The sequence below is a fragment of the Trichechus manatus genome, unplaced genomic scaffold (assembly GCF_000243295.1).
Source record: "Trichechus manatus latirostris isolate Lorelei unplaced genomic scaffold, TriManLat1.0 scaffold00014, whole genome shotgun sequence".
NCBI classification, from domain to species: Eukaryota; Metazoa; Chordata; class Mammalia; order Sirenia; family Trichechidae; genus Trichechus; species Trichechus manatus.
Window position 1 is genome coordinate 939,826 of NW_004443950.1, and position 12,715 is coordinate 952,540.

Consider the following 12,715-nt stretch of genomic DNA (forward strand, 5'->3'; position numbering starts at 1 on the left):
GTCGTTCAGCCAGGGACTGGACAGCCTCATAAAACCAAATGAGACTAATGAGGCACAGCAGTCCAGGGACAAGGGCTAGAAGGCAGAAGGGGACAGGAAAGCTGGTAATAAGGAACCCAAGGTTGAGTAAGGACAGTGTTGATGTGTTGTGAGGTTGTTAACCATTGTCATAGGGCAATATGTATACTAACTGTTTAATGAGAAACTATTTTGTTCTGTAAACCTTCATCAAAAGTGAGAATAGCAGCAGAATTGGAAGAGCATAGACGATGTCACTGAACTGTGCATGTAGAAATTTTTGAAATGGTGTATCTTTGGCCATGTATATTTTCACTTAAAAAAAAAAAAGAAAGAAAAGGTCAAGAAGGGAAAGGGTTGACGTGGCGTGGGGTTGTTAACCAATGTCATAAAACAATATGTGTACTACTGTTTAATGAGAAACTATTTGTTCTGTAAACCTTCACCTGAAGTACAATAAAAAAAATAATAACAAAAATTAAAAAAAAAAAAAAAAAGGACAGGCTGTGTAAAAATAACCCTTAAGACTTTCAAGTAGAAACTAAGCAATCTTCCTGGAGAAAAACAAAGAACTGAGAGTCTGAAGTCCTGGGTCCCTGTTTTGCTACTAATTAAACAACTTCTGGCAAGTCAACTTGAGCCTCAATTTCCTCTCCTATAAAATGAAAGAACTGGATTAGCCTGAAACTGTTCTGTGATATTTTAGCAATGTCACACACTAGCAACAGACATGAATCTAGAACTTAGATCTAGCCAAGTACTACATCAAAATAATGTCTCTAAATTGCCTCAAAGGCTTCTAAATAAATAACAAGTAAAGGAAGGAAGGTGCAAAAGAGAAAGTCTATAAAACAACATGTGAATGGCAGAGACTGTTCAGGCAAATGGGTGGAGGGAAAAGTTTCACAATGGGACTAAAAAGAGATGAATCAAATTAAAGGCGATAAGAATGATATTAATATGTAGAGTGAGGGATATAAAACAGATGGAGCACAGTGAGGTAGACCAGTGAGGAGACAGGTTACAGGCTCAAAGGAGCAGGAACTGAAGATAACCTTAGCCATTCCTTTCAAAACTGAACTTGGGGGAATAAAATATGAAGAGAAAATCACACAAATTACAACAAGAGGTGTCCAACACTTTGACTCTGACAACAGGGTAGAGAGAAAGGGGAAGACACAAGACACAACTCTTGTTCAGGCAACCAATTAACCCAAAAAAGGATACCAATAAGCCAATACAATAGAAAAAGTAATTTAAAAAAAATATATTAAAGAACTGGAGACAGGAGAGGACTTCGGGCAATATGGCGCTATAGGCAGAAACACCATGCCGTCCCTCCACAGCAAAGATCCAAAAAACTAAGCCAAACAGAGAAAACAGCAATCCTGAAACCCTAAGCATCAAATGAAGACATACAGAACTCAGCCAAGCACCGAATGGAATAAGAAACTGACAGAGAACAGAGAGCGAGGAGAGATACATGCAGAGGTCCCCTATCAGCTAACACAGCATGGATCCGCCATCTTGGACCCTACCAGAGATCAGCGAACAGGGCTACGAAAAAGCAGCTTCACAGAGCTTCCAGCAGGAAACATAACAAACAGTAACCAACGATATATGCTTTCCCACCCCTCACCCTTCTTCACCCCCACTCGGCCTGCTCTGCTTCCTGCGGCCAGTCTCTTGGCTGGGAAGCACCACCTTCACCCCGGTGTCACTTAGATTCCACCTGCCCACACTCACCGGCTCCCTAACTGCCATTTTTTGGCTGCTGGTGTTGCTTTTTTCCGCTTCTTTAGATTTCTTCCTTACTTCTCACCACCTCCACTTCCTTTCTCTCAAACAACTGACTCCGTGCGCCATCTTTGCTTCTTCCTGAAAGGCTGTGAAACGCCGTTTGAATGTGAAACTGCTTCCCGGCCCGTGCTGCCACACTGGTGGGATCCTGGGGCTTTATTTGTTTCTTCTGAATTGTTTATTTTCTTTTTCTTTTCTCGAATTGGGAGCCCGTTCTAGCTGGGCAGTACTGCGCGGCTTGGTACGCAGCCCCTCAGTCTGCGCAGACGAGCAGAGGGATCCACGGGGGCATTTTTTTTTCTTTTTTTCCGGCAGGGGTGGGGTACATTTTTTTCCTATTTTTTTCTGTTTTTCTTTGGGGTTTTTTTCTTGTTCTTTTTTGTTTGTTTTGTTTTCTTTTCCCTCTTTTTCCCTTTTTGTTTTTCTTCATTACTCAGTTTTTCATCCCTCTATACTTTCCTTCTCTTACTGTCCCCTGAATACCTGGCGCTGAATGACACCTCTACCCCTTCTAGCCAGGCTGTACTTCACGGCCTGGAAGCAACTTTCCCAAACCTCCCAGCTGCACTGGAGGGATCCCTGGGAGCTTTGCTTTTCTTTTTTCTAATTTTTATTTATTTTTCTTTTCCTATCTTTTTTTCTTCTTCTCCTTTTTTGTTTTTCTCCATTTCATAGTCTCTCATCTCTCCACTCCAACAGCAAGCTCCCATAGCACTTTTTTATGTTTGTACGTTTTTGGCTCCTGTTCCTCTCTCCTCTCTCCCATGCCCATCTTAGCTCCACACATTACAATCTGCCTCCCTCCACCCTGCCTACCTGCACCGTGCGCTGAATATCACACCACCAAGCAGCCCAGACACGGTCTACCGGAACCTGCCCTGCACTGATTACCGGCCTGCCCTGGTGGCCATAGTAAGTGCCACAAACAACCCATCCCAGAAACTCCTCTTCAGCTAGACCTGCGCTGCTGTACCATATCTGAGCAACTGATCCCGTCAACTGGAGAAGGAGGCGAAAAGTATCGTGCCCAAAGACGAGCAAACAACAAAGAACACAAGGCGCACCTACTCAGACACAGCCAAATAAAACAAAAAAAAAGGACGAAACAAACAAATCTACAGTCAATAAACGAGAAAAATAACCACTGAGTGCCCCGAAGACAGCAGACGATATCATTTACAAAAATAGGACAGGATGGTTCCAGTAGGCGTCCAAAATAAAACACTGGCTGACTTTCCAGTAGAAGAAAAGGCACTAGAACTACCTGATAGGGAATTCAAATCTCTAATATTCAGAATCATCCAAGAGTTGAAGCAAAAAGCAGACAAAAATGAGGAACAACTAGACAAATTCATGGAAAATACAGACAAAAAAATTGGAAGAATTCAGGAAAATAACGCAGGAACAAAATGCCAAAATAAATTCACAACTAGAAATCATACAAAAACAACAATCAGAAATCCAAAAGATAAACAACAAGATTTCAGAAATGGACCATGTCATAGAAGGGCTGAGGAGCAGGTTTGAAACTGTGGAAGACAGGATCAGCAAAATTAAAGACAAACACATGGCTACAACTCTGAGGAACAATCAGAAAAAAGAATGATGAAAAAAGAAGAAACCCTGAGAAATGGGGAAAAAATACACAAACAAAAAGAATTCAGCACAGGAGAGTAAGAAGAACAAAGAAAAAGTCAGCACCACAAAAAAAAGCACCACAAAATGACAGCAATAAACTCACACCTATCAATAATTACGCTGAATGTAAATGGCTTCAATGCACCCATAAACAGACACAGAGTGACAGAATGAATAAAAAAACAGGATCTATGAATATGCTGTCTACAAGAGACACATCTTAGAAACAAAGATGTGAATTTATTAAAAATCAAAGGATGGAAAAAATATATCAAGCAAACAACTACCAAAAAAGAGAAGTGACAATACTAATCTCAGATAAAATAACTTTAAAACAAAATCCACCATAAAAGACAAAGAAGTACACTATATAATGATTAAGGAGACCATCCATCATGAAGGCATAACCATAATAAACATCTACACACCCAATGACAGGGCTCCAAAATACATAAAACAAACTCTAACAGTACCGAAAAGAGAAATTGACAGTTCCACAATAAGAGTAGGAGACTTCAACACATCACTCTCAGTAAAGGACAGAGCAAGGAAAAAAAATCAATTACATGGAAACTGAATAACACCCTGCTTACAAACCACTGGGTAATAGAAGAAATCAAAGATGGAATCAAAAAATTCCTAGAATCCAACGAGAATGAAAACACATCATACCAAAATCTGCTGGACACAGAAAAGGCAGTCCTCGAGGACAATTTATACCAATAGATGCACACATCTAAAAAGAAGAAGGGACAAAATCAAAACATTAACTACACAACTCGAACAAATAGAGAACAACAACAACAAAAAAAAGCCCACAGCCAACAGAAGAAAGGAAATAATAAAGATCAGAGCAGAAATAAATGAAATAGAGACCAGAAAAACAATGGAAAGAATCAACAAAACCAAAAGTTGGTTCTTTGAAAGGATCAACAAAATCGACAAACCACTGGCCAGACTGACAAAAGAAAAACAGGAGAGGACGCAAATAACCCAAATAAGAAATGAAATAGAGGACACTACAACAGACCCAATTGAAATAAAAAGGGTCATAACAGACTATTATGAAAAACTATACTCCAACAAATTTGAAAACCTAGAGGAAATGGATAAATTTCTAGAAATACACTACCTACCCAAACTAACAAAGTGATGTTGAAAATGTGAACAGACCCATAAAAAGAGAAGAGATTGAAAAGGTAATTTAAAAAAAAAACCCCTGGCCCAGGTGGCTTCACTGGAGAATTCTACCAAACATTCAGAGAAGAGCTTGTACCAGTACTACTCAAACTATTTCAGAACACAGAAAAGGAAGCGACACTTCCAAATTCATTCTATGAAGCCAACATAACCTTGATACCAAAACCAGGCAAAGATGCCACAAAAAACAGAAAATTACAGACCAATACCTCTCATGAATATAGATGCAAAAATTCTCAACAAAATTCTAGCCAATGGAATTCAGCATCATATCAAAAAAATAATACACCACAACCAAGTAGGAGTCATATCAGGAATGGAAGGATGGTTCAACATTAGAAAATCAATCAACATAATCCACCAGATAAATTAAAGGAAAGCAAAGAATCACATGATCATCTCAACTGACGCAGAAAAGGCATTCAGCAAAGTCTAATACCCATTTCTGATAAAAACTCTCAATACAATAGGTATAGAAGGGAAATTTCTCAATATAATAAAGGGCATCTATGCAAAACCAACAGCCAACATCATTCTTAATGGACAGAGGCCGAAAACATTCTCCTTGAGAACAGGAACAAGACAAGGATGCCCTTTATCACCACTTCTATTTAACACTGTGCTGGAAGTTCTAGCTAGAGCAATAAGGCAAGAAAAAGAAATACAGGGCATCCACATTGGTAATGAAGAAGTTAAACTGTCCCTGTTTGCAGATGATATGATACTATATGTACAAAACCCTAAAGATGCCATGAGAAACCTACTGGAACTAATAGAAAGATACAGCAGAGTAGCAGGATACAAGATAAACATTCAAAAATCAGTTGGATTCCTATACACCAACAAAGAGAATGATGAAAAGGACATCAGGAAAACAATACCATTTATAATAGCTCCTAAAAAAATAAAACACTTAGGAATAAATCTGACCAGGGATGTAAAAAACCTATAGAAAGAAAACTACAAAACACTACTGCAAGAAACCCAAAGGGATCTACGTAAATGGAAAAACATACCATGCTCATGGATAGGCAGACTCAACACAGTGAAAATGAAAATTCTACCCAAAGCAATTTACAAATACAATGCAATCCGGATCCAAATACCAACAACCTTCTTTAAAGAGAGGGAAAAACTAATCATTAACTTTACATGGAAAGAGAAGAAGCCCCCAACAAGTAAAGCCCCACTGAAGAAGGAGAATAAAGTAAAAGGACTCACACTACCTGACCTCAGAACCTACTATATAGCTACAGTAGTCAAAACAGCCTGGTACTGGTACAACGACAGATACATTGACCAATGGAACAGAACTGAGAACCCAGATGTAAATCCATCCACCTACAGTCACCTGATCTTCCACAAGGGCCCAAAGTCCATCAAATGGGGAAAAGACAGTCTTTTTAACAAACGGTGCTGGCAAAACTGGATGTCCCTCTGCAAAAAAATGAAACAAGACTCATACCTCACAGCATATACAAAATCCAAAATGGATCAAAGACCTAAATGTAAAGCCAAAAATTATAAGGTTCATAGAAGAAAAAATAGGATCAACGTTACAGGCCCCAATATATGGCACAAACAGGATACAAACCATAACCAACAACACACAAACTCCAGAAGATATGCTAGCTAATTGGGATCTTCTAAAAATCAAACACTTATGCTCTTCAAAAGACTTCATCAAAAGAGTAAAAAAAGAACCTACAGACTGGGAAAAAATTTTTAGACATTACAAGTCAGACAAAGGTCTAATCTCTATAATCTGCAAGAAAATCCAACATCTCTACAACAAAAAGACAAATAACCCAATTTAAAAATGGGCAAAGGAAATGAACAGACACTTCACCAAAGAAGACATTCAAGTGGCCAACAGACACATGAGGAAATGCCTGTGATGACTAGCCGTTAGAGAAATGCAAATTAAAACCACAATGAGATACCGTCTCACCCGGGCATTACTGGCACGAATCAAAAACACTGGAAATAACAAACGTTGGAGAGGCTGCACGGAGATCAGAACTCTTATGCACTGCTGGTGGGAATACATAATGATTCAACCATTTTGGGAAATGATATGGTACTTCCTTAGAAAGCTAGAAATAGAAATACCATATGATCCAGCAATCCCACTCCTAGGAATATATCCTAAAGAAATAAGAGCCGTCACACGAATAGACGTATGCACACCTATGTTCATGGCAGCATTGTTCACAATAGCGAAAAGATGGAAACAACCTAGATGCGCATCAACAGATGAATGGATAAACAAACTATGGTACGTACACACAATGGAGTATTATGCAACGATAAAGAACAATGATGAATCTATGTAGCATCTCATAACATGGATGAAACCGGAGGACATTATGCTGAGTGAAATAAGTCAATCACAAAAGGACAAATATTGTGTGAGACCTCTACTGTAAAAACTCCTGAAGAAGTTTACATAAAAAAAGTAATAATCTTTGTTGGATACAAGAGATGGGGGGTTGGGGGAAAATACTAAATAGACAACAGATTAGTGGTAACTTTGGTGAATGGTAAGACAGTACACAATACTGGGGAAGCCAGTAAAACTTGTACAAGGAAAGGTCGTGGAAGCTCCATAGACACATCCAAACTCCGTGAGGGACTGAACTGCTGGGTGGGGGGCTGTGGGGACCATGCTCTCCAGGAACATCTACTTCAACTGGCATAACACAGTTTATAAAGACAATGTTCTGCACTCTACCTTGGTGAGTAGCGTCTAGTTTCTTAAAAGCCTGTGAGTAGCCATCTAAGATACTCCACTGGTCTCACCTCTTCGGGAGCAAGGGAGAATGAAGAGAACAAGACACAAGGAAAAGATCAGTCCAAAGGACTAATGGACCACAGCTACCACCATGGCCTCCAACAGACTGAGTCCAGTACAGCTAGATAGTGCCGGGCTACCACCACTGACTGCTCCGACCGGAATCACAACAGAGGGTCCTGGATAGAGCTGGAGAAGGATGTAGAACAAAATTCTAACACAAAAAAAGGACCAGATTTACTGGCCTGACAGAGACTGGAGAAACATCGAGAGTACGGCCCCGAGACACCCTTTTAGCTCAGTGGCGAAGTCACTCCCAAGGTTCACCGTTCAGCCGGGGATTGGACAGTTCCATAAAACAAAACGGGACTAATGAGGTACAGTAGTCCAGGGACAAGGACTAGAAGACAGGAGGGGACAGGAAAGCTGGTGGTAGGGAACCCAAGGTTGAGAAAGGACAGTGTTGACATGTCGTGGGGTTGTTAACCATTATCACAGGGCAGTATGTGTACTGTTTAATGAGAAACTATTCTGTTCTGTAAATTTTCATCTAAAGTACAAAAAAAAAAAAGAATTATGTACGTGAGATCAAATTGACAAGAGCAACTCAAAAGGTTTGATGGGAAGCTTGGGGGCAGTGAGTTGAAGATAATGGTGATGGAATAATTTAGAAAAGGATAGTGACAAGAGCAGCACAACTGGAAGAACATAATCGATGTCACTGAATTGTACATGTAGAAATTTTTGAAACGGTATATCTTCGGTGTATCTTTGGCTATGTATATTTTCACCAAAAAAGAAAAAAGGTCCTCTGAGGTAGAGAAGGGAGAGTGTTGACATGTCGTGGGGTTGTTAACCAATGTCATAAAACAATAGGCGTACTGACTCTGTAATGAGAAACTATTTGTTCTGTAAACCTTCACCTAAAGTACAAGAAAAAAAAATTAAAAAAACAAAAACTGGAGACAGGAGAAATATGGTCTAACAAGAACATCTCAATAACCTACGTTTCAATATAATTAGAACTATGATACCATCTGTTAGAGCTCTGTTTTTCAAACTGAACGTGGTGATCAATTAGTGAGTCATGACCAACAATTTTTTAACATAATAAAAAAGAAAATGTCAAAGTAATGCCATGGAGTAAACACTATGTGAAAAGGCATGGCAGGGGCATCTGACCTCCTCGTCTAATTTCACAAGTGGGAAGGCGAATCAAGACCAACAGCTGATTGCTATGAGGTGGAGGTCAGATAAACCTTCTCTCCAATCTTTTTACCAATTCTGACACCAACTGTCCCTCCCATAGCATTCTCTATCTCTCTGCTGGGTTCGATAATTCACTGCAATGGCCACACAGAACTCACAGATCATACTCACAGTTACGGGGTTTATTAGGGAAGTACCAAAAACAAAAAACCCGTTGCCGGCGAGTCGATTCCCACTCATAGCAACCCTACAGGACAGAGTAGAGCTGCCTCGCTGCCCCATACGGTCTTTCCAAGGAGTGCTGGATGGATTTGAACTGCCGACCTTCTAGTTAGCAGCTGTAGCTCTTAACCACTACATCACCAGGTTTTCCATTAGGGAAGTAGCAGATTACAATTCAGGTTCAGGAATGCTCAGGATACAGTTCTATCAGGAAAGCCTCTTCTCAGCCGAGCCCTCAGGCACACCCGTCTCTGGCCCCCTGGCCTCTTGGCCCCTCAGCCCCTTGGCCTCTGCCCTGCTCAGGCAAGTGTTACAAAGCTCTTTTAGCTCTGCCGATAAGTGGCCAGAGGCACCCCACTCTGCCTTTTCACTCCATGGGCCAGGAAGCCCACCATGCAGTCTCCTGCTGGTCTGGTTCTGTCGTCGCTGTTTCTCTGCAACTGCTTCTTGCTGTCTCCAGTGTTACTGCTCTCCCTCTTTGTCCTGGTTCTTCTGCCTCTGCTGCCTCTCTCTATCTTCCATGTTAAGAGCTCCCTCCATCCGCCTCTCTCTCTGTCTCCCTTTAAGCCTAGCGGGATAGCAAAATTGACCAATCCCCTCATTAGTGTTCCATATACCTTATTTGCATGGTCACACCCCAACAAGGGTGCCATGCACCTTATTTACATTATTAGCAAGCTATCCAATCCCCTTGGTGGGCCACAAGCACCTCATCTGCATAGTCCCACCTAGTCATTTGGTGGGAGTTACGTAGATTATGTCTAGAAGGGCCATATGAAGTAATTCACTGCACTGCACACTATTTTATGCAAGATTTATGTTTCAGTTATCTGTGTATAAACGTATGTGTACTAAGTTGAAACATAAAATGTATTTCTTACTCCAGATCATGTCAACAAGTTTTCAAAACTTAGTATTATGGAAATTTTCAAACATATATACAGGGTATGTATAATGATTCACAACATACCTATCATCTAGCTTCAATGATTTCAGTATGTCATTTTCTCCTAGATGTCATTTTTATTGAACAACCTTTACTGAAAGGAAGCAAAAACTATACAGAAGTGTTGATGGTAGAGGAAATATCCCTTCCTTAAACCCCTTAACTTACAATAAAAAATAAAAAGTAACATTTAAATACAACTTTATGCATTTCCCCCAAAAAACTTTCCTTATATAGAGAACAAGTTACAACATGTATTCCTTTAGTATTCATTCAGTATGATCTTGTAAAAGGCAAAATGTAAGATGTAAATTTCAGACTGTCTGCTCTGAGATATTCACAAATCAAAAGAATTTATATCTGTTATTTTTCCAAGTTAATCTCTACCAATTATGTAGTAAGAGGTTTTCAGTACAATAATACTTAACTGTAAACAAATAAAATCTAGTCTTAAAATTAAGTGCAAATTATCTAGCTTCATTTCATTATAAGTAAATTTAAAAGTTCAAGTGAATTTAACAACACTTAATAAATAGTAGACTGATGGATACAAGCAACATGCTCAAACATTAAAATTTTTAAAATAATTTCAAGGCTTTATTTCTGAACAATAAATGAATTTTTCTGATCCCATATGATTACTTAGAAAATACTGTATCTTTTAAAATAGAAAAATAACTATTCAAAATAATAAGGATTTACTTCCTATTTATGTACACCACTAACTCATCTAACCATCCCACTGCTAATACTACACAATTAGAGGAAGAAATGGGTTTTGTAAATCAGACATACAACGACTGATTTTTATTTTCTTTTTTATTTGTTAAACCAGCAAAGAAGAAAAATTTACATGCAACAGCTATTAACTTCAGAATACTTTTCAAAAAAGTAAATATTTTTCCTATTCTAATCTCCCTATCTTAACCTTAAGGAGCTTAAACCATTTTTGAATATAATTTTTTAAACTTTGCATTATGGAAATTTTAAAGGATATACCAAAGTAGAGAGAATAGCATAACGAACCCTCATATACCATCATCTAGCTTCCACAATTTTTGAATGTCATTTTTTCCTAAATGCCATTTTTATTTAACAACTTTATTGAAAGATTTTTAAAAAGCAATAATGAAAATATTTACATTTAAGTACAACTGACAAACTGTCCATTAAAGTATTGTGGCCAATGGTTATCTTGATGAAAAAAATGCTTTAAAAAATAATTTTAAATCAATATTTATTACCAGAAAAAAGAGCTACAAGAGAAGGATTTATCTGAAACTAACCCAATTTCAGAGCTCACACAATTCTACCTATCTTTTAATTAAACAATAAAGCTGATGAAAATTTAACCCCAAATTACGAAATTTATTTTAAGACATTAAAAAACACACTTTAAAATGTTAAAACTCTGACCTGTTGCTGTAACAAAAGACATATCGAAATTATACATTTTGTAGGAAAAAGTTTTCAAGTTATTTTTCCAGTGTACCTGGGATTTTCAGGCTTTCATAGTACTACATCGTTCCCTTTCAGACATAAATACCAATATGTTAACTAGAACTGTCCCTATGATTAAATTTCAGCTATTGGTAAGCTGTCAATTCACAGGCCATATTACTTAAATCTTACAGGTTCAATTGTTTTTTCTCCTGAAGTTTGCCAAATTCAGGCAGGCAGGTGAGAGTCATACAATAAAATTATATAGACAGTACCAGAAATGCTGTAACTATATGCAGATCCACGTTGTGTTTGAGTTAAAATGACGAATGTTTTAAAAAAAAAAAAAACTTGCTCCTGCTTGTGACTCTCCTAAGCCTCCCTAAACAACTCACTCCTCTTAAATTCCACTGTTACTTGAACCTCACATGGCATGCCCAGACAAATTTGATGACTTGGATTTTGTTTTAGAAGCCAGGCTTCCTGCCAAGTCGGCTGTGTCTACTCCCCTGACCCACCAGGACAGCTTAGACTACACCTCCCTTATTTATGTTACTGCTGTGAGCCGTCGAACTACTGCTTACTATCAAATTGAGGCTCAACCTACTCAGGTTTCCTACCTCCTAAGAGGCTGCCTCAACTCCACGGCTAATTTAAAATATTACCATACTGAATCATCTGCTACTCAACTAGCAGTACAGTAGTGAAAAGGAAAGTAAAGGGCAATAAACAACACAACTCTTACGAATTCTCAATTTTTGGCACAAAACAGTTTATAAAGAAAATGTTCTACATTCTACCTTGGTGAGTAGTGCCTGGGGTCTTAAAAGCTTGTGAGCAGCCATCTAAGGTTCTCCACTGGTCTCGCCCCTTCGGGAGCAAGGGAGAATGAAGAAAACAAGAGACAAGGGAAAGATTAGTCCAAAGGACTAATGGATCACAACTACCACGGCCTCCACCAGACTGAGTCCAGTACAACTAGATGGTGCCTGGCTACCACCACTGACTGCTCTGACAGGGATGACAACAGACGGTACTGGACAGAGCTGGAGAAAAATGCAGAACAAAATTCTAACTCACAAAAAAAGACCAGACTTACCGGCCTGACAGAGACTGGAGAAACCCTGAGAGAATGGCCCCCGGACACCGTTTTAGGTCAGTAATGAAGTCACTCCTGGGGTTCACCCTTCAGCCAAAGATTAGACAGCCCCATAAAACAAAACAAGACTAGAGGGGCACACCAGCCCAGGGACAAGGACTAGAAGGCAGGAGGGGACAGGAAAGCTGGTAATAGGGAATCCAAGGTCAAGAAGGGACAGTGCTCACATGTTGTGGGGTTGTTAACCATTGTTGTAAAACAATATGTGTACTGTTTAATGAGAAACTATTTGTTCTGTAAACCTTCATCTAAAGTACAATAAAAAAAAGTTCTCAATTTTAAATATCAG

General features: G+C 39.0%; 1 protein-coding gene across 4 annotated transcripts in view; it reads right to left on the bottom strand.

The window, feature by feature from the left end:
* NFATC3 (nuclear factor of activated T cells 3) overlaps nucleotides 1-12,715 on the bottom strand; it is a 94,684-nt gene that overhangs the window by 76,005 nt on the left and 5,964 nt on the right. The gene's annotated exons all lie outside the window — the stretch shown is intronic.